The sequence below is a fragment of the Notamacropus eugenii genome, chromosome 2 (assembly GCF_028372415.1).
Source record: "Notamacropus eugenii isolate mMacEug1 chromosome 2, mMacEug1.pri_v2, whole genome shotgun sequence".
Classification (NCBI taxonomy): domain Eukaryota; kingdom Metazoa; phylum Chordata; class Mammalia; order Diprotodontia; family Macropodidae; genus Notamacropus; species Notamacropus eugenii.
The window spans coordinates 32,262,363-32,284,816 of NC_092873.1; the positions used below are offsets into that span (position 1 = coordinate 32,262,363).

General features: G+C 37.8%; 1 pseudogene; it reads left to right on the forward strand.

The window, feature by feature from the left end:
• The first annotated feature begins 295 nt into the window (after nucleotides 1–295).
• On the forward strand, nucleotides 296–3,201 carry LOC140522586 (olfactory receptor 5M11-like; annotated as a pseudogene).
• The last annotated feature ends 19,253 nt before the right edge of the window (nucleotides 3,202–22,454 follow it).

The window sequence follows — 22,454 nt, forward strand, 5'->3', positions numbered from 1 at the left end:
GGCCAAAGTGTTAGTTACTAGGTCGGTAATGACAGGAATATTTGAAAATATTACATAAAAGGAAAAGAAACTGCTTATGTTGGGAGATAAAGCTACAACTGAAGTAGTTCCTCTGTCTTCCCTTGCTCTCACCAAATGTAATGTATCCAGACAAATCCATCTAGTGCAGAAAACACAAAATTTGGGGGCAGTGAATTTGGGTTTGAATCCTGGCTCTGCAACAATCTGTAACCTTAAAGAAACTACTTAAGCTCTCTGGGATTTAGTTTATTCATCTGTAACATGAGGGGCTTAGATGGTTGATCTCAAAGGTTTGTTGAACATTTGTGTAATAATTAGGATGAAATCTGTGGAATCATTAATGTGACATTAATATGTCACATCTCAATGGTTAATAATCAGGGGTGGTACTGAGAAAATGCTTTAGAATTATTGAATATATTCCTATTTAGGATTCCATTTCATCACAGGACTATCGGATTGAGACCTCAGAAATATTTGAGTCTAACTTCCTTTATTTTAAAGATGAGGAAATAGGCTTGGAGAATATAAATGGTTTCCTGATGGACATGCAGCTAGCTAGTAAGACTCAAAGCCAGACTTTCTCACTGCACATCGAATGCTCTTTCAATTGTTTCCAGCTGCCTTTATGGATAGAGTGAAACATAGTTAAAAGAGTAAGACAGGGATTAGTGTACCCCTTTTACAAAGAGGAGAAGGGGGCTCCCAGAGCCAAAGTATTTTACTGAATGTCAGGCAGTGAACTGGGTTTTGAAATGAGACAATTTGACTTTAAATCTCGAGTTCATTTCTCTCCATTACACTAGGAAGTTTTGGTATTGAGGCTACTTATGAAAATCCACCATTAACTGAAGTCTTGCCTCTACATTGAATTGAGGGGAGAGATGTGGGGACACTTTCCTGCTAAGGAAAGATTGGGGATTACAAGGAGATATTCCTCCAAAATGCTCCCTCACTTGTGACTTTCTGGGGGTGGAAGAATAATTTAGAAGAAACCTAGTTTAAATGCCTTACCTGCTGCAAGGATTTGGTTAAGTAATCAAGAGATTAGAGTTGCAGAGTCAAATATCTATTTTTCTCCTGAAAATACAGAATTTTTTCTTCTCTTAGGCAAATTGATCTTCCTCCTGTTCCTATGAGGCTAAAGCTATAATTCCTCCCTTTCTCATACTCGAACAACCTCATCAGAAAATCACTCAAACCATGGTACAGATCCTTCTTTCACTGCTGTTGCATATTCTTGTAAGGATATATTACTATATTTTAGCATAGTCCAGTATATGCCTAGTCCAAGTTTAGGGACTAGTATCAGCCATACCAAAAGGACTACTTCATCCCTCACTCTAAGTATCCTAAAAGATAGGGATTTTTAAAATTCACTTCACTAATATAGACGGAATAAAAAAGAAACGGAAGTAGAACATTATAATTAGTAACAAGTCACTTCTACATATTAGTCTTTTAAGTAATTGAATACAATCATCGTGCCCCAAATTTTTCTCTTCTCCAGTTAAATATTCTTTGAGTTGATGTTCATATGATTAAGTCATTGGGAATTCTAGGTATACTCCCCTTCCTAAAATACTGTTCATAGAAATGAACAAGATATTCCAGATTTGAACACGTACAATTTCTTTCTCAGTTTAGGACACTGTGGGTGTATTTTCATACATAAAGCCACTTATATTAAATACCTTGCTTACCATACAATGCTATTGAATAATGAATATATAATACCTTCTAACTATCACATCCTCAAATCAAAACTCTTAAAGCCATTCAACATTTTGCTGCTTAAGAACAAGATATTAGGATTTTTGTCTTTTTTATATGTGTGTTTATGTGTAGGTGTGTGTGTCTATGTATGTGTGTGTTTAGAAAATATGCCTATAGAAAGAGAGAATGACAATATAAAGCACAAGAGAATTTTGCAAATTTCTTCAAAAAGAAATTGAAGTGTCCGTTAATTAACACTATAATTGGTGACAAAAAATATTACACGCAATTTCAGATGCTTTTACATTACAATTTTTGACAGATCTTTTATTTCTCACGGGTCTGTTACCTCAGTGAAATCATAACAATAGCCTTCACTCTCTATGCTGCCTACGGCTGTTTTGAAGAAAATATTCTGTGTAATGCAAAGAGCCATATCACGTGATCTTTGATTCATTTCTCCTTTGTCTCCTTTGAAGACAGAAGACCACAGGGAACTATAGAAACGTCAAGTCAAAATGACAGCAGTAGAGTAACCAAATTTATTCTTCTCGAATTTACAGATCGGCCTGAGCTACAGCATACTTTGTTTTTGGTTTTCCTTGGAATCCACATTGTCATATTGTTAGGAAACCTTGGAATGCTCGTGCTGATTAAACTTGAGCCTCGCCTTCATATACCCATGTACTTTTTCCTCACTAACTTGCCTATGGTTGACTTGTGCTATTCCTCCAATGCAACTCCCCAGATGCTAGCTAATTTCTTATCTGAATGAAAGAGCATTTCCTTTTTAGGTTGTTTTGTGCAATGTTATATTTTCATTGCTTTGCTGCTCACTGAGCTTTCCCTGTTGACTGCCATGGCCTGTGACCGCTATTTTGCCATCTGCAGCCCACTACATTACAGTGTGAAAATGACCAGGAGAGTGTGCGTCTGTCTGGCCACCTCTCCTTATGTCTATGATTTCTCTGATGGCCTGCTCCAATCCATCCTGACATTTCGCTTGTCCTTCTGTAGATCCAACATCATTAACCACTTCTACTTTGCTGATCCCCCTCTCATCAAGCTGTCCTGCTCTGTACCTATGTCAAAGAGCATGCCATGTTCATCTCAGCTGGGTTCAATCTCTCCAACTCACTTACCATCATTCTCATTTCTTATGCATTCATCCTGGCAGCCATTCTCCGTATTCGCTCTGCTGAGGGAAGGAAGAAGGTCGTCTCCACCTGTGGTTCTCACATGATGGCTGTTATTTTGTTTTATGGGACTTTCTTATGCATGTATGTGAGACCACCCACTGATTAAAATGCTGAGGAATCCAAAGTCATAGCTGTATTCTACACTTTTGTGAGTCCTGTGCTGAACCCACTCATCTGTAGTCTGAGAAACAGAGATGTTAAAGCATCTTTGAGGAATGTTCTCAGGAAAAGTCCCCTGAAGAATAGAGTTTCAAATCGATCATAGACTGTACTTATTGGAACCAAGTGACCCTGTACTTGGAGACATTAGATGAGTGATGTGTCTAGGGTGCCAAAGTCTTAGTTTTTACATGAAGGACAAGAATGGGATAAAAAATAAAATTATGCCAACACTGTAGATTTGTTGTACATTTTAACCTTATTTCATATCAGCTTTTTTGTTAGCAGTAATGAAATTGCCATAAAAATACCATCTTCGGTGGAGATTTTAGCAGAGAAAAACCCAAATGAACATAGTGTCTTCATATTTCCTAGTGCATTAGGAATATTCCTCAAATCTCGGTCTGATCACAACATGCCACTCCTCTATGAAATCCTGCGGCTCCTCATTCATTCACGATTGAAATCTGAGCCTTTTGCTTTGCAAACAAATTGACATTAATTTGGCTTTCCAGTTTTATTATTATTGCTTTATAATTTATATTATATCTACTTTATATCATTCCCTTTACAGACTCAGTGGTCCAGCCAAAGTGTTTTTCTGGCTTTTCCTTTCATGTTCTGTTTCATCTCCTCTCTCCTTTTTTAAAACAGTTTTTAAAAACATGAATGTATTTTAAATTTATGTAATGAAGCAAACATTTCCATAACAGTATAATAAAAAAATTATTGTACAAGAAACTGCAAATCTACTTTGTACAAATCTATGTACAACTTCCTATTCCTTTTAAATACACAATAAAGTCATCAAGAAAATTTTTTCTTCCCTCTTCCACCCTGTTGTAGAGATGGAGACCATAGACAACATTAGACACAGATAGGAGGGGTGTGTGTGTGTTTGGGGGGGTAAAATTATACTATACATGCTTCTATCATACCTGGGAAGTAGTCTGTGATTCTCTCAAATGCAATTTTCCTTTCTTTCAAAGCCATTTAATAACTTTGAAACTTTTTAACCTTTTTTGCATAGTTAGTGAGTCAGTCAAATAAGTCAGTTCACTAGGATTTAATAAGCTCTGTATGAAGCTCTGAGAATACGCATATTTGTGTGCACTCCCATGCTGTTTTCCACACAATAGAATATAGGCTCCTTGAAGGGAGGGAAGTGTTCATTTATATCTTCTTAGCACTTATTAAATTGCCTAACAAATGTCCATTTTAATTGAATGGATTAGAAGTTTGAAAGTCTTTTCTGCATTGTTTTATGTATTTCAAGACTCGTTCTAAGTTAATGATGCAGCTTAAAGCAGTGTTTCCAAACCTGATGATGCCAACTGAAGCACAAGCATAATATACCAAATAAACATATTTGAAATTAAATAAATGAATTAATACTACATAAACAAAATTCATAGTATCTGAAATGGAATCAAAGTTTCTAGTAAAGATTATTCCACCAATTATTATTTCTCCCTGGAGACATCTGCCTAAATGACTCTTTATTCTTTGGAGTGGGCTAAAAAATATTTCAAGGAGAAAAGGGTCAAGTAAGGTCATGCAATGAGACTAATTGCACATTCTCTTGGTATCTCAGACTAGATCTTACCCTTGCTCAAATGTAGGTCTCTCCATTGTACAGTTTTCCTTCCCAATGACATGTTTTTATCCCATTTGGAAATAGCAGTATATTAATGGAGGATGTCTGAATGGAAGCTGAGAAGCTGTGCTCAAGGAAATCAGTAAGATTTGTAGTATCTCCAGGAAAAGCTTATAAACATTGAATGAATTTCGAGATTCTAGACTGGGAGAATTCTGTTCTTGACTCTTGAACACATTTTGCAACAGCTCACACAGCTGTTGTAGCAACAAAGAAAAGATTTGGGAAGCTTCAAGTATGATGAAAATGGCAGCATTTCTTACATAATAAAAAATAAATCCTTATATTATCTTATATTACCTTAGATCTATTGTTCAGTCATTTTTCAATCATGTTTGACTCTTCATGATCCTGTTTGGGGCTTTCTTGGCAAAGATACTGGGATAATTTGCTATTTCCTTCTCCAGATGATTTTGCAGATAAGGAAATGGAGAAAAACAGTGGGAAGAGGCTTGCACAAGGTTATACAGCTACTAAGTGTCTGAGGTCAGTTTTTGTTTTTTTAAACTCAGGAAGATGAGCCTTACTTACTTCTTGGTCCAGTATTCTATTCACTGTGCCACTTAGCTGCCCAATGTACCTCAGCAAATTGAGAACAATGATATTGAGAACATTTGGCCTATTTCATCTTTGAATTCAGGTTCTGCTGATTTAAATAAATGTCAAAAAGTTGGAAAGAAATTATAAATTATTTTAATAAAAAAGGTGAATCAGTTAATTAAGCTTACTGTCATCTCACTTATTTAACTTATATGAAGAGTATATCATACAAATGGAAGGCTGGATGAACCAAAAGCTTGAATTAAACTTAAATTCTCCTTGCCAGGAGAAATATAAACAGTCTCAGATACGCAGATAATACTACTCTGAGAGAAGAAAGTGAAGAGGGGTGCGGAGCCAAGATGGCGGAGTAGAAAGACACACATACGCTAGCTCCCAACCCACAGTCCATAACATACCTGTAACAAAGAACTCCCAACAAATTCTGGAGCAGCAGAAGCCACAGAACAATGGAGCAGAGGAGATTTCTCTTCTAGAGGGACCTGAAAACGTCTCACAAAAGGTCCTTCACGCTGCGGACCCAGAGCAGAGCCCAGCTCTGCCTTGGCTGCGCGGCACCAAGAAAAGAAAATCTGAGCAAGCTTCAGGGACAGAATCTCCAGCAGCCGCACATGTCCCTCCACCCACGGGCCCCAAAGTTGGGTGAGAGGGTCTTCTAGGCTTATTGAAAAGGGAGTGGGGTGCCCCCATAAGTCAGGCCCCCTCGGGAAGTTGCAGTGGAGGTGGGAGCAGATCAGGGCTCCTCAAGGAGGCAGGAGCCCAGATCCATTGTTGAAGGTCTCTGCATAAGCCCCCTGAGTGAACTGAGCCTGTGAGGCGGCCCTGCCCCTACCTGAGCACCTGAACTTAGTCTCACACTGAATAGCAGCCCTGCCTCCGCCCAAAGCCCTTAGGCTGGGAAGCAGCATTTGAATATCAGACCCCAAGCGCTGGCTGGGAGTATCTGGAGGCGAGGTGCGTGTGAAGAGAATACTCAGAAGTCAAGTCACTGGCTGAGAAAATGCCCAGAAAAGGGAAAAGAAATAAGACTATAGAAGGTTACTTTCTTGGTGAACAGGTATTTCCTCCCTTTCTTTCTGATGAGGAAGGAGAATGCCTACCATCAAGGAAAGACACAAAAGTCAAGGCTTCTGTTTCCCAGCCCACTCAATGAGCTCAGACCATGGAAGAGCTCAAAAACGATTTTGAAAATCAAGTTAGAGAGGTGAAGGAAAAACTGGGAAGAGAAATGTGAGACATGCAAGCAAAGCATGAAAAACAAGGAAACATCCTGCTAAAGGAGACCCAAAAAAATGCTTAAGAAAATAACACCTTGATAAATAGGCTAACTCAATTGGCAAAAGAGGTTCAAAAAGCCAATGAGGAGAAGAATGCTTTCGAAAGCAGAATTAGCCAAATGGAAAAGGAGATTCAAAAGCTCACTGAAGAAAATAGTTCTTTCAAAATTATAATGGAACAGATGGAGGCTAATGACTTTATGAGAAACCAAGAAATCACAAAACAAAAACAAAAGAATGAAAAAATGGAAGATAATGTGAAACATCTTATTGGAAAAACAACTGACCTGGAAAATAGATCCAGGAGAGACAATTTGAAAATTATGGGCCTACCTGAAAGCCTTGATCAAAAAAAGAGCCTAGACATCATCTTTCATGAAATTATCAAGGAAAACTGCCCTGAGATTCTAGAACCAGAGGGCAAAATAAGTATTCAAGGAATCCACAGATCACCGCCTGAAAGAGATCCAAAAAGAGAAACTCCTAGGAACATTGTGGCCAAATTCCAGAGTTCCCAGGTCAAGGAGAAAATATTGCAAGCAGCTAGAAAGAAACAATTCAAGTATTGTGGAAATACAATCAGGATAACACAAGATCTAGCAGCTTCTACATTAAGGGATCGAAGGGAATGGAATAGGATATTCCAGAAGTCAAAGGAACTAGGACTAAAAGCAAGAATCACCTACCCAGCAAAACTGAGTATAATACTTCAGGGGAAAAAGTGAAATAGAGGACTTTCAGGCATTCTTGATGAAAAAACCAGAGCTGAAAAGAAAATTTGACTTTCAAACACAAGAATGAAGAGAAGCATAAAAAGGTAAACAGCAAAGAGAAGTCATAAGGGACTTACAAATGTTGAACTGTTTACATTCCTCCATGGAAAGACAATATTTGTAACTCTTGAAACTGTTCAGTATCTGGGTACTGGGTGGAATTTCACACACACACATGCACACGAACACACACACACACAGAGACAGAGTGCACAGAGTGAATTGTAGAGGATGGGATCATATCTTAAAAAATGAAATCAAGCAGTGGGAAAGAAATATATTGGGAGGAAAAAGGGAGAAATGGAATGGGGCAAATTATCTCTCATAAAAGAAGCAAGCAAAAGACTTATTAGTGGAGGGATAAAGAGGGGAGGTGAGAGAAAAACATGAAGCTTACTCTCATCACATTCCACTGAAGGAAGAAATAAAATGCACACTCATTTTGGTATGAAAACCTATCTTACAGTATAGGAAAGTGGGGGATAAAGGGATAAGCACAGTGGGGGGGGGATGATGGAAGGGAGGGCATGGGGAGGAGGGAGAAATTTGACGTCGACACTCATGGGGAGGGACAGACTCAAAGGAGAGAACAGAAGTAATGGGGGACAGGATAGGATGGAGGGAAATATAGTTAGTTTTAGACAACACGGCTATTATGGAAATCATTTGCAAAACTACACAGATTTGGCCTATATTGAATTGCTTGCCTTCCAAAGGGAAGGAGTGGGGAGGGAGTGAGGAAGAGAAGTTGGACCTCAAAGTTTTAGGAACAACTGTCGAGTACTGTTCTTGCCACTAGGAAATAAGAAATACAGGTAAAGGGGTATAGAAAGTTATTTGGCCTTATAGGACAAAAGGGAAGATGGAGAGAAGGGCAGAGAGGGATGATAGAAGAGAGAGCAGATTGGTGATGGGGGCAATTAGAATGCTCGGTGTTTTGGGGTGGGAGGAGGGGACAAAAGGGGAGAAAATTTGGAACCCAAAATTTTGTGAAAAGGAATGTTAAAAGTTAAATAAATAAATTAAAAAAAAGAAAGTGAAGAGGAATTAAGAAATATATTGATGAGGATGAAAAAGGAGACCATAAAAGCTGACTTGAAACTTAACATCAATAAATCCAAGATTTTCTCTACTGATTCCATCACTCCCTGGCAAAAAGAGGGAGAAGAAATGGAGGCAGTTCTCAATTTTCTATTCTTGGACTCAAACATAGGGATCTTTGTAGGGATTTTATAGGCAGATATAATACAATTGATCTTTAGAAGAAAAGTTATGATAAACCTGGAAATAATATTAAAAAGCAGAGACATCATCTTGCCAACAAAGGCCAGTGAAGTCAAAGCTATAGTTTTTTTAAGAGAAATGTATGGCTAAGGGAATTGAACTTGGAGTGAAGATGAGTCCTGTAGAATCAGTGCTTTTGAATTGTCATCCTGGAGAAGACTTTTGAGAATCTCTTGGATAACAAGGATAATAAGTCAGTCAAAACTTAAGGAACTTAATTCACACTATTCACTGGATAGTCAAATATTAAAGCTGAAGCCTAAATGCTTTGAGAACATAATGAGAAGACAGGATTTACTGGAAAAGGACCCGACGTTGGAAAAAATGGAAGGCCAACAAAAAAGGGAACAGCAGAAGAAGAGAAGGATGAATAGTGATGTTGAGGCAAGGGATATCAACTAAGACGTAATTTGGGAGATAGTGTACAATAGAAGGGTCTTGCACACTATGGTCAAAGTGGTTATGAATATTCAAAGATGATGGAATGACTGAACAATAATAACCATAACCCAAGAAAAAGGGGGGGAATAAATATCCTTACAGTGGAGGGAGCACCCTAAAAAATCATATAATTTATAAGCATAATGGGACTTGACATATACATAGATTGCCTAATATATTTATACAAACATACATATATGCACACATATATGTGTACTCACATATATACGCATGCACACATGTACATATAAAATGTATATATGCATAGATACACACATGCATACATGATAAACATATATAGTGAGAAGGCACTAAGGAGAACAAAGGCATTCTTCAAAATGACCTAAAATTCTATGAATTATTGAGAGTTGCTTATTACAAATTATGATATAAGTGATCTACATTTGTCCTAGGAATCATATTCATTTTGTTTCAACCATACCTCTAACACTAACCCATACTGTCATATTGTTGGCCTCAGATTCCTCATATTCCTATGAGATAGTTAAGGTCCATGACGTCTAACACCTAGTCTGTTTCCTCTAAAATCTGACAGTTCGTTGTTGTTCATTCATTGACTAGTGACTAGTTCAATTCGATCTGTGTAAGATAAAATATGATCAGTGATGAAACCAACATATTAGATCCCTGGTGAACACCACAAAATTCTTCACGTAAACAAATTCGAAATAAAAGTAAAAAGCAAATGGAATAACATCACCCAATCCAAACTCAAGTTCACAGTTAATATGATTTTGCCAATGATGACTTTTCTCTGGAGACATTTACCCAAGTTACTCTTGCTTCTTTGAAAGGGATTAGAGAAATGCTTCAGGGAGAAAGGTCTCAATTTGCCAGAAAGGTATAAGTCATCCACCCAAATTCACCCAGAATACCTCAGGTATTTCTAAGAAGAGTTTGCTTTTGCTCAGGTAGGTTGAGTCACTTTGAGCCTCATGTACCTCCCAGCTGAGACTCAACTTTTCAGTTATCTGGCCTGATTTCATTCTGTTGAAGCAGCAGTTATATGACAATGGGGGAGAGTGAGGCCTAAAGAGAATCTTGAATACTGTGCCAATGGATTTGAGAGCCTGTGAGTGACCTCTATCATCACTTAATAAGAAAAGGTTACAAACACTGCAAAGTTACAATTGTCCTGCATGACTCAATAGGTACTCTATGGTTTACTGGCCTCAGGAACAATATGTGTGACCTTGGGAAAATCACTTAACACTTTTTCCTTCAGGTGTGTTGTTCAGAGCAGAGATTAGTATGAAAGTGTCACCATGGGTGCAGCTAACTGGTATAATGGATAAAATGCCAGGAGTCTGGAAGTCTCATCCTCCTGGATTCAAATATGTCCTCAGACACTTACTGTACGATCCTGGGAAAGCCTCTTCACCCTATTTACCTCTGTTTCTTCATCTGTAAAATGAGCTGGAGAAGATAATCGCGAATCCTTCCATTGTATTTACTCAGAAAACCCCAAACAGGGTCACAAAGTGTTGACCATGTTTAAATAATGAATGAACAACAAAAGTCCTCTGAGTCCATACCTTTGAAAGGGAGCAAATGAAACGTCAACCCCAGAGAATGTACTTGGTCTAGATGCTGATTGGTCCTTGGGGAAAGGTGGAAAGTTGGTAATTAGCATTTGGATACTAATCACAACAAGATGCTTCTGGTTTCTGACATCTGATTGATTTACAGTGTATGAGACTCAGAAATGAGCACTTAGAATGTTGCTTGTGAAGGTTAAGTAACGTATTAGAAGTCAAAAGGTGATCTTTTCATGAAAATAGGAGATAAAGGGAACAGAGCCAAGATGGAGGAGTAGAAAGACAAACATACTCTAGCTCTTCCCCCACAGCCCATAACATGCCTATAAAAATGATTCTCAACAAATTCTAGAACAGCAGAAGCCATAGAACGACAGAGTGAAAGAGATTTCCAGCCCGAGATAGCATAGAAGGCCAACAGGAAAGGTCTATCCCACAGGGCATGGAGCAGAGCGCAGAGCACCATTAGCTGTGTGGCACTAAGAGGAACAAGAACTGAACAGGACTTGGAGGAGGAATCCCTAGCAACAGCAGAGGTTCTCAGATCCCTCAACTCACAAACTCCAAAGGTAGCTTCAAAGGTCAGTGAAAAAGCTTTTTCACCTCGCTGACAAGGGAGCAGGGTCCTCCCTATCCCCAGTCAAAGGCAGTGATAGTGTTGGTGGTTGCAGCAGCAGCAGTGAGGGCAACGTTGGTGGCAGTAGCATCATCCATTCCGGGTACCCTTCATCTAAAGTTCTTGAGGGAACTGAGCAGCCGATCTTGGTCTCATCCCTGAGTGGCTGCCCTGACATTCAAGTAAAGCCCTGGAGGAAATGAGCAGCTGATCTGAATCTCAGCCATGAGCCATGCCCAGGACTGAGGGGGAGTGCTGGCCTGGCAGAGCCACAGGTGGTTGTAGAGAGGAAATACTACTACTTGAAGATTCTGGACAGAAAAGTTTTGATTGTTCCCAGAACAGAGTGCAGGCCAAGAGAGGTGTAAACTCCTCTCCCTTGTTTGTGCCACCATGGAGGAAATTAAAACTCTCAGGTTCCCAGAGTATACCCTTCTCTTGACAAAGGATTCAAAAGTCAAGCAACTGACTGGGAAAATGCCCCCCAAAAGGGAAAAACATAAGACTATAGAAGGTTACATTCTTGGTGAACAGATATTTACTTCCATGCTTTCAGATGAAGAAGAAAAATGCATACTGTCAGAGAAAGTCAAGATTTCTGCATCACTACCTCCGAAATAAATATGTAATTGTCTCAGGTCATGGAAACACTTGGAAAGCGAGTCAATAGCTTGCTAAAGGAGACCCAAAAATGCTGAAGAAAATAACACCTTTAAAAATAGGCTAACTTAATTTGCAAAAGAGGTCCAAAAAGCCAATGAGGAGAAGAAGGCTTTAAAAAGGAGAATTAGTCAAATGGAAAAGGAGGTGCAAAGGTCACTGAAGAAAACAGTTCTTTAAAAATTATAATGGAGCAGATGGAAGCTAAAGACTTTATGAGAAACCAAGAAATTAGAAAACAAAACCAAAAGAATGAAAAAATGGAAAAAAATCTGAAATATCTCATTGGAAAAACAAGTGACCTCGAAAACAGAGACAGGAGAGACAATTTTAAAATTATGGGACTACCTGAAAGCCATGATAAAAAAAAAAAGAGCCTAGACAACATCTTTCATGAAATTATCAAGGACTGACATGACATTCTAGAACCAGAGGGCAACATACACACACACACACACATATACATATATATATGCATATATATGTACATGCATATGTGCATATATATGCATGTATATATATGTACATATATGTATATATGTACATATATATATATAATTCCACAGTTCCCAGGTCAAGGAAAAAATATTGCAAGCAGCTACAAAGAAACAATTTGAGTACTGTGAAAATACCATACGCATAACACAAGATTTAACACTTTCCACATTAAGGGACCAAAGGGCATGGAATACAATATTCCAGAAGTCAATGAACTAACATTAAAATCAAACATCCCCTACCCAGAAAAACTGTGTATAATACTTCAGGGGAAAAATGGTCATTCAGTGAAATAGAGGATGCTCACGCATTCTTGATTAAAAGACCAGAGCGGTAAGAAAATCTGACTTTTAAACACAAGAATCAAGAGAAACTCGAAAAGGTAAACAGGAAAGACAAATCATAAGGGACTTACTAAAGTTGAACTCTTTACATTCCTACATGAAAAGATAATATTTGTAATTCTTGAAACTTTTCTCAGTATTGTGGTAGTGGGAGGGATTACACACACACATAAACATATTTATATGTATATATATGTGCATACATATATGCATATATTTATACATATATGAATGCATATATATGTATATATACGCATATATATAATATATATGCAGAGAGAGAGAGAGAGAGAGAGAGAGAGAGGGCCCAGAGTGAGTTGAATAGGAAGGGATATCCAAAAAAATAAAATTAAGAATTGAGGGAGAAATATATCGGGAGGAGAAAGGGACAAACAGAATGGGACAAATTATCTCTCATAAAAGAGACAAGAAAAATATTTTTCAAAAGAGGGGAAAAGAGGGAAGGTGAGAGGGAAAAAGCAAAGCTTACTCTCATCACATTTGACTCAAGGAAGGAGTAACGCATACACTCAATTTGGTATGAAAACCTATCTCACACTACAGGAAAGCAGGGGAGAAGGGGACAAGCAGTGTGGTGTGAGATGATGGAAGGGAGGGCAAATGGGAAGAGGGAGCAATTAGAAGTAAACACTCTTGTGGAGGGACATGGACAATATAGAATAGAAGAAATGGGGGACAGGTTAGGATGGAATTTTGCACAACATGACTATTTTGGAGGTCATTTGCAAAGCTACACAAATATAGCTTATTTTGAATTGCGTGCCTTCTTAGTGAGGATGGGTGGGAGGAAGGAACGAAGAGAAGTTGGAACCCATAGTTTTGGGAATAAATGTTGAGAAATGTTTTTGCATACAGCTGGGAAATGAGGAATACAGGCAATGAGATATAGAAATTTATCTTGCCCTGCAAGACAAGAGAGAAGATGGAGATAAGGGAAAGGAGGGGTGTTAGAAGAGAGAGCGCATTAGTGGAAGGGGTAATCAGAATGCTCGGTGTTTGAGGGTGGCGGGTGGGGAGAGATGGGGAGAAAATTTGGAACCCGAAATTTTGTGAAAAATGAATGTTAAAATTAAATAAATTAAATAATAAAAAATTCAAAAAAAGAATGGGATGAAAACAAAAATTATACAAAAACTGCAGTTTTTTGTACATTTGAAACATATCAGCTGTTCTGTAAGCAATTAAGAAGTTGCCATAAAAATCATCATCAGTGAGGAGGCTAGAAAATAAAAATTCATATACATTTATAGTTTTTTTCATATTTCCTAGCACATTAGAACTTATTCGAAAATAAGAGCCTGATCCTATGACTCAATGCGCTATGAAATCCTCAAGTTATTTATTCATTCAAGAATGAAATTTGAACTTCTGTGTTTTGAATTAAAGTCCTTAATAATGTGACTCCGATTTGGTTTTCCAAATTTATTTTTTTGTTACATAATATTATATTATATCTACTTTAAAACATTCCCCTTTACAGAAAAACTGGCCAAACTATTCCTCTGGCTTTTCCTTTCATGCTCTGTTTCATGTCCATTCTTCTTTTTTAGTTAAGAAATTAATCTATTGTGCTTTTGTCTTGTGGAATAAAGCAAGCATTTCTATAACAGTATAATAAAAAGACATTATTGAACATGAAACTGCAAATCTACTATGTACAACTGTTGTTCCTTTTAAATATACAATAAAATCATTAAGCAAGTTTATTTTTTTGAAATTCCCCCTTTACTCCTTGCCCTACCTATGGCAATCATTAGTCAACATTAGACAGAATTTCGTGTATGTGAGTGTGTTTGTGTAAAATTTTACTATATACACTACTATTATGCCTGTGGAGCAATCTCTGATTCTACGAAATGCAATTTTCCTTCTCTCCAAAGGCATTCAGTTTTTATTTTTTAATTGTGTTGTATTGCTAGTCAATAAGTCATGAAAGTCAATTCACAAAGTTTTGATAAACTCTATATGAAGCTTTAAAAAGCACACACAAGTGGAAAGGGATATAGTCCACGCCTTGAAAGAGCTTATGTAGTGATGTATAAAAAACAGCAATTAAAAGGAAGTTGAGAAGAGGAGTGAGCCATGAGTAGTTTGGGCAGTCATCCAATTAGAGGGAGAGGCCACAAGAGTGGAGGTTATTGCAATATGCATGTCCTAGAGCAGGGGTGAGACTTCCGAGTAGATAGCAGACATTATACAGGAAGTCAGGGATACAAGGTGAAGGGACAATGCACATATACATACATGAATACATGTACATGAATATATCTACATATACAAGTGTATATACGTATATAAATATCCTCATCTAATCATTCATATGTCTACAAAGCAATTATTGCATATGCATTTATACATACAAATATGCCTGTATATATTTGTACATATATGTGTGCATACACACATATATGTATATGTATGAATTTGTGAATATTCTCATGGTGTTTTCCCCACAATAGAATATAAGCTCCTTGTAGGGAGGAATGATTTCTCTTCTGTCTTCATAGCACTTCATATGGTGCTTAATAAACTTTGATTTTAATTGAACTGACTAAAAACTTGAAGGTCGTTTCAACATTGTTTTTTTAAAATTTTATTATTATTATTTTTTAATGTTTAACAATCACTGCCATACAATTGAGATTTTATCCCCCCACACTACTACCCCCCACTACACTCCTCCCTCCCCACGACTGCATACAATTCTGTATAGGTTCTACATATACTTTCCTATTGGGTACATTTTCACTATAGTCATGCTATGTAGTCAGACTAAAATAAATGGAAGAAATCATATAACAAGTTAAAACATGATACACAAACACACACACACACAAGCATTATCTGCTACATTCTGCGAGTGACTTCCATATTTCTTTCTCTGAGTGTGGAAGGCATTTTGCCTTAGATAACCACCATTGGGATTTTTTTTTTTAAGAATTTCTTGCGTTATTACAAAATTCCAAGTCTACCAGAAAAAACTCTCGCACACTGTGGTCATTGCTGTGCACAAAGTTCTCCTGGTTCTGCTCCTTTCAGTCAGCATCAGGCCATATAAGTCCTTCCAGGCCTCTCTGAAGTCTTCTTGTTCATCATTTCTTACTGCACAATAGTACTCCATTACATTCATATACCATAAGTTATTCAGCCATTCCCCAATTGATGGACATCCCCTTGACTTCCAGTTTCTGGCAACTACAAAGAGTGCTGCTATAAATATTTTTGTACATGTGGGACCCTTTCCCATATTTATGATTTCTTGGGGATACAGTCCTAGTAGCGCTATTGCTGGGTCAAAGGGTATGCACATTTTTGTAGCCCTTTGGGCATAGTTCCAAATTTCTCTGCAGAATGGTTGGATGCGCTCACAGCTCCACCAACAATAAATTAGTGTTCCAACTCCCCCACATCCTCTCCAGCTTTTATCATTTTCTTGTTCTGTCATGTTTGCCAATATTATAGGTGTGATGTGGTACCTCAGAGTTGTTTTGATTTGCATCTCTCTAATCAAAAGTGATTTAGAGCATTTTTTCATATGATTATAGATATTTTTCATTTCTTCTTCTGAAAATTGCCTGTTCATAGCCTTTGACCATTTATCAATTGGGGAATGACTTGTATGATTACACATTTGAGTCAGTTCTCTATATATTCTAGAAATGAGGCCTTTATCCCCGAGCTTAGCTGTAAAAATTATTTCCCAATTTACTACATCCCTCCGGATTTTGATTGCATTGGGTTTGGTTGTGCAAAAACTTCTCGGTTTAATGTAATCAAAATTATCCATTTTGCATTTCATAATGCTTTCTATCTCTTCTTTACTAAAAAATTCTTCCCTTCTCCATAAATCTGATAAACACACTATTCCTTGCGTCTCCAGTTTATTCATGGTATCAATCTTTATACCTAAATCATGTACCCATTTGGACTTTATTCTTGCGTACGGTGTCAGGTATGGGTCTATGCCTAATTTCCGCCACACTTTTATCCAATTTTCCCAGCAATTTTGGTCAAACTGTGAGTTCTTATCCCAGAAGCTGGGGTCCTTGGTTTTATCAAACAGAAGGTTGCTATATTCCTTGCCTACTGCGTCTTGAGTGCCAAGTCTATTCCACTTGTCCACCTCTTTGTTTCTTAGCCAATACCAAGTGGTTTTGATAATTGCTGCTTTATAGTACAATTTGAGGTCTGGTAGCGCTAGGCCACCTTCCCAAGCATTTCTTTTCATTAGTCCCTTTGATATTCTGGACCTTTTGTTCTTCCAAATGAATTTTGATATTATTTATTCAGCTCTAGAAAATAATTGTCTGATAGTTTAATTGGTATGGCACTAAATAAGTCAATTAATTTAGGTGGAATTGTCATTTTTATTATATTAGCACGGCCTACCCATGAGCAACTTATGTTTTTCCACTTACTTAAATCTGACTTTATTTGTGCAAAAAGTGTCTTGTAATTGTGTTCATATAATCCCTGGGTTTCTTTTGGCAGGTAAACTCCTAAGTATTTTATACTGTCTACCCTAGCTTTAAATGGGATTTCTCTATCTCTTGCTGTTGGACTTTGTTGCTAATATATAGGAACGCAGAAGATGTGTGTGGGTTTATTTTGTAACCTGCAATTTTGCCAAAGTTGTTTATTATTTCAAGTAGTTTTTTACTTGAATCTCTGGGATTCTCTAAGTAAATCATCCTATCATCTGCAAAGAGTGATAACTTAGTTTCTTCTTTGGCTGTTCTTATTCCTTCAATATCTTTACCTTGTCTAATTGCTACAGCTAACATTTCTAGTACCATGTTGAATAATAGTGGTGATAATGGACATCCATGTTTCACCCCAGATCTTATTGGGAATGCATCTAGCTGATCCCCATTGCATATAATGCTTGCTGAAGGTTTTAGATAGATACTGCTTACTATTTTATGGAAGGTTCCCTTTATTCCTATGTTCTCCAGTGTTTTTAATACGAATGGGTATTGTATTTTGTCAAAAGCTTTTTCTGCATCTATTGAGATAATCATGTGGTTTTTGTTAGCTTTGTTGTTGACATGATGGATAATGCTAATAGTTTTCCTAATATTGAACCAGCCCTGCAATCCTGGTATGAATCCTACCTGATCATAATGTATTAATCTAGTGATAAGATTCTGTATTCGTTTTGCTAAAATCTTATTTAAAATTTTTGCATCTATATTCATTAGGGAAATTGGTCTATAATTTTCTTTCTCTGTTTTGTCTCTTCCCGGTTTGGGTATCAAAACCATGTTTGTATCATAGAAAGAATTTGGGAGGACTCCTTCTTCCCCAATTTTCAGAAATAGTCTATATAGTATTGGAATTAACTGTTCTTTAAATGTTTGATGGAATTCACTTTTGAATCCATCTGGCCCTGTAGATTTTTTCCTAGGGAGTTCATTGACAGCTTGTTCAATTTCTTTTTCTGAGATGGGGTTGTTTAAGTATTCAACTTCTTCTTCTGTTCATCTGGGCAATTTGTATTTTTTAAAATATTTATCGATCTCATTTAAGTTATAGAATTTGTGGGCATAAAGTTGGGCAAAGTAGTTTCTAATTATTCTTTTAATTTCCTCCTCATTGGATGTGAGTTCACCCCTTTCATTTTTAATATTAGTAATTTGATTTTCTTCTTTCTTTTTTTTAATCAAATTGACCAAAGGTTTATCAATTTTATTAGTTTTTTCATAAAACCAACTATTGGTTTTATTTATTAATTCGATAGCTTTCTTAATTTCAATTTTATTAATCTCTCCTTTGGTTTTCAGTATTTCTAATTTGCTATTTACTTGTGGATTTTCAATTTGTTCTTTTTCTAGCTTTTTCAACTGCAAGTCCAAGTCATTGATCGCCTCTTTCTCTATTTTATTTATATAAGCATTCAAAGATATAAAACTTCCCCTAATAACTGCTTTTGCAGTATCCCATAAGATTTGGTATGTTGTCTCTCTATTGTCATTTTCTTGAATGAAATTGTTGATTGTTTCTATGATTTCTTCTTTAACCCAACCCTTCTTTAGGATTATATTATTTAGTTTCCAATTGATTTTTGGTTTATTTTTCCATGGCCTTTTATTACATGTAATTTTTAATGCATTATGATCTGAGACGGATGCATTGATTATCTCTACCTTTCTGCACTGGATTGTGAGGTTTTTATGTCCTAGTACATGGTCAATTTTTGTAAATGTTCCTTGTACCGCTGAGAAAAAGATATATTCCTTTCTATTGCCATTCAATTTTTTCCAAAGATCTATCATATCTACCTTATCTAGAGTTTTATATACCTCCTTAACCTCTTTCTTGTATATTTTGAAATTAGATTTATCGAGTTCAGAGAGGGGGAGGTTGAGGTCCCCCACTAGTATAGTTTTGCTGTCAATTTCTTCCTTCAACTCCCCCAGTCTCTCCTCTAAGAATCCGGAGGCTATACCACTTGGATCATACATGTTTGGTAATGATATTGCTTCATTGTCTATGGTGCCTTTTAGCAGGATATAGTTTCCATCCTATCCCTTTTGATTAGATCTATTTCTGCTTTTGCTTTGTCTGAGATTAGGATTGCTACTCCTGCCTTTCTTACATGAGCTGAAGCACAATATATTCTGCTCTATCCTTTAAACTTTATCCTATGTGTATCCCCCCGTTTCAAATGTGTTTCTTGTAAGCAGCATATTGTTGGATTATGGCTTTTAATACATTCTGCTATCCGTCTCTGTTTTATGGGAGAATTCATTCCATTCACATTCACAGTTATGATTACAATCTGTGTATTTCCCTCCATCCCCTTTCCCACCATTTGTGCTGTTAGCTCCCTTCCCCTCCTCAACAGTATTCACTTTTCACCCCCTCCTCCTGCAGCCTTCCCCTCCTTCTTTTAGCCACCTTCCCTTTTACTGCCCTTTACTCTTATTGCTTCTTCCCTCCCTTTTTGCCTCTTTCCCCTTTCTTCCCCCTTCCCCTCCTACTACCTATAGAGCTCGTTAGGATTATCTACTTGAGATTATTGTTCCCTCCTTTAAACAAATCAGATGAGAGTACCTCTCAAACAATGCTCATCTCCCTCCCCTCCTTCCCTCTACTATAGTTTTGTACTTCTTCCTGTGATGTAATTTGTCATTTTCTGCTTCCTCCTTTTCACACCTCCTATTACAATCCCTTCTCATACTTAAATCATATTTTTGACATGACATCATTTACTTTATACCCGTTCCCTCTATGTATATCCCTTTTGTCATAATAGCTGCACAGTTCTCAAGATTAACAGGTATCATCTTCCCTTATAGGGAGGTAAACAGTTTGCCCCAATTGAGTAACAAGTTTTTGTTTTTGTTTTTTCCCCCCTGTTTACCTTTTTATGATTCTCTGGAGACCTGCATTTGAAGATCAAATTGCCTATTGAGTTCTGGTGTTTTGGTCAGGAAGCTCTGGAAATCCCTTATTTCGTTGAATGACTTTCTCCTTCCCTGAAATGTTATGCTGAACTTTGCTGGATAGTTGATCCTTGGTTGAAGTCCCAACTCCTTTGCCTTACGGAATATTGGGTTCCAATTCTATCAATCTTTTAATGTAGAAGCTGCAAGGTCCTGTGTGATCCTGACTGTATGTCCTTGATATTTGAATTGTTTCTTTCTGGCTGCTTTTAGTATTTTCTCCTTCACTTGATAGCTCTGGAATTTGGCAACGATATTTCTTGGGGTTTTCAGTTTGGGATCCCTTTCGGGAGGGGAACGGTGGATTCTTTCGATGACTATTTTGCCCTCTGAGTCTAGTACTTCTGGGCAGTTTTCCTTGATGATTTCCTGGAAGATATTATCCAGACTCTTTTCTTCATCATGGGTTTCTGGCAGGCCAATAATTCTTAAATTTTCTCTCCTGGATCTGTTTTCCAGTTCAGTTGTTTTTCCAATTAAATATTTTACATTTTCTTCTATCTTTTCATTCTTTAGATTTTGTTTGTCTGATCCTTGCTGCCTCATTGAGTCATTAGTTTCTACTTGCCCAATTCTAATCTTCATCGTATTGTTTTCTTCAGTTAACTTTTGCATCTCCTTTTCCATCTGACCAATTTTTCCCTTTAAGGAGCTATTTTCTCCAGTTAATTTTTGTACTTGGTTTTCCATTCCATCAATTTTCCCACTTAGGTTTTGTGTTTTCTTTTCCATTTGATCAATTTTCCCAATTAGGTTTTGGGTTTCCTTTTCCGTTTGATTAACTCTTCCTTTTAGGGAATTATTTTCTCCAGTTAATTTTTGAACTTCCTTTTCCAGTTGTTCAATTTTCCTTTTAATAGTGATGTTCTCATCAGTGAATTCTTTTTTTCTAATTTTAAAATCATTGGCCAGTTTTTCTTCTATTTCCTTCTTCAGCTGTTCCAGGAGAGCTGCTTGTGCTTGCAAGTTCATAATCCCTTCTGAAGTTTCAGATGGAAGTACAGTCTCAGCTCTGACCTCTTTGGTGTTTGTGTTTTGGTCCTTATCCTAATAGAAAGATTCTATGTTTTTTTCATTTTTCATCTGCTTTTTCCTGTTCATAATGTTGACTGAGTGTTATAGCTTCTGGTTCTTTCAGTCAGAAGGTACAGAACTTTGTGTTGAGCTGATGTGTGAAAAAGCTAAAAGCAGGTTTTTGTTTTTTGTTTCCCAGATCAACCCCAGGGTTGGCTTGTTAAGTGTGTGGGAGGAGTGGTCTGGTCACAGGAGATCTCCTCATCTGAACTGAGGCAAAGGCTAGCTCAGGGGATGGTGATTCCAGCTTCCCTATTGTCTTCCCTTTTCCCCTGGAGGGCTGAGGCACGCCTAGATGCTAATGCGTGTTCCCACCCCTCCTGGGGCTCCTCTCCCGGCGCTAAGGTTTGCCTGGGTCTCAATGCGAATTTTCTCTGCCCTGGGTCCTCTGTCCTTCCGGATTGCCTCTGCCACAGCAGGAGGAATCTCCCTTAGCTATTTTCCTAGCCTCAAGTCTTATGAGACTATTTGCCCCCTTCTGCAGTTCCCACTGATCCAGGATTTTTCTGGGGAAATATTTTATGGTTCTTTCACGGTCATGAGGCGGGGAGAAGAGAGCATTTACTGATCACTCCTCCATCCTGGCTCCTGGAAGTTCAAGTAGGTGACTTACCGAAGTTTAATCTGCAGGCTGAAGGTCTCAGGAGCTGCTGCGCTGATACCTGGCGCTCAGCGGCTCTCACCGGCTCGATTTGGCTTGTCTCCCGCTCCGCTGGTTCCACCCGCCACTCTCAGGCTTCTCAGGTCCCTTCTGCCCTGCTGTGCTGACCACGCTGCGCTGACCGCACTGCGCTGTGCGCTGGGGGCTCACCCCGCTGAACAGATCCTTCCCATGGACCTTCCAGTCTAACCTGGCCTCAGAATCCTTCAAAGTCTGTCACCCACTGGATTCCACACCTCCAGTTAGGAGTCTGTCCAGGAGCTTAGGTGAGTCGTTGCTTTCACTCCGCCTCAACATTGTTTTATGCATTTTAAGACTTATTCTGGGGGGCCGAGCCAAGATAGCAGAAGAAGAGCAACTACTCACCTAAGTTCATAGACAAACTCCTTCATATACCTCTAAAAAGAGAATCTGGTGAGATTTTGGAAGGGCAGAATCCAATAGGAGACAAACTGTGTCAGATTCACAGCCCAGGACAGACTGGA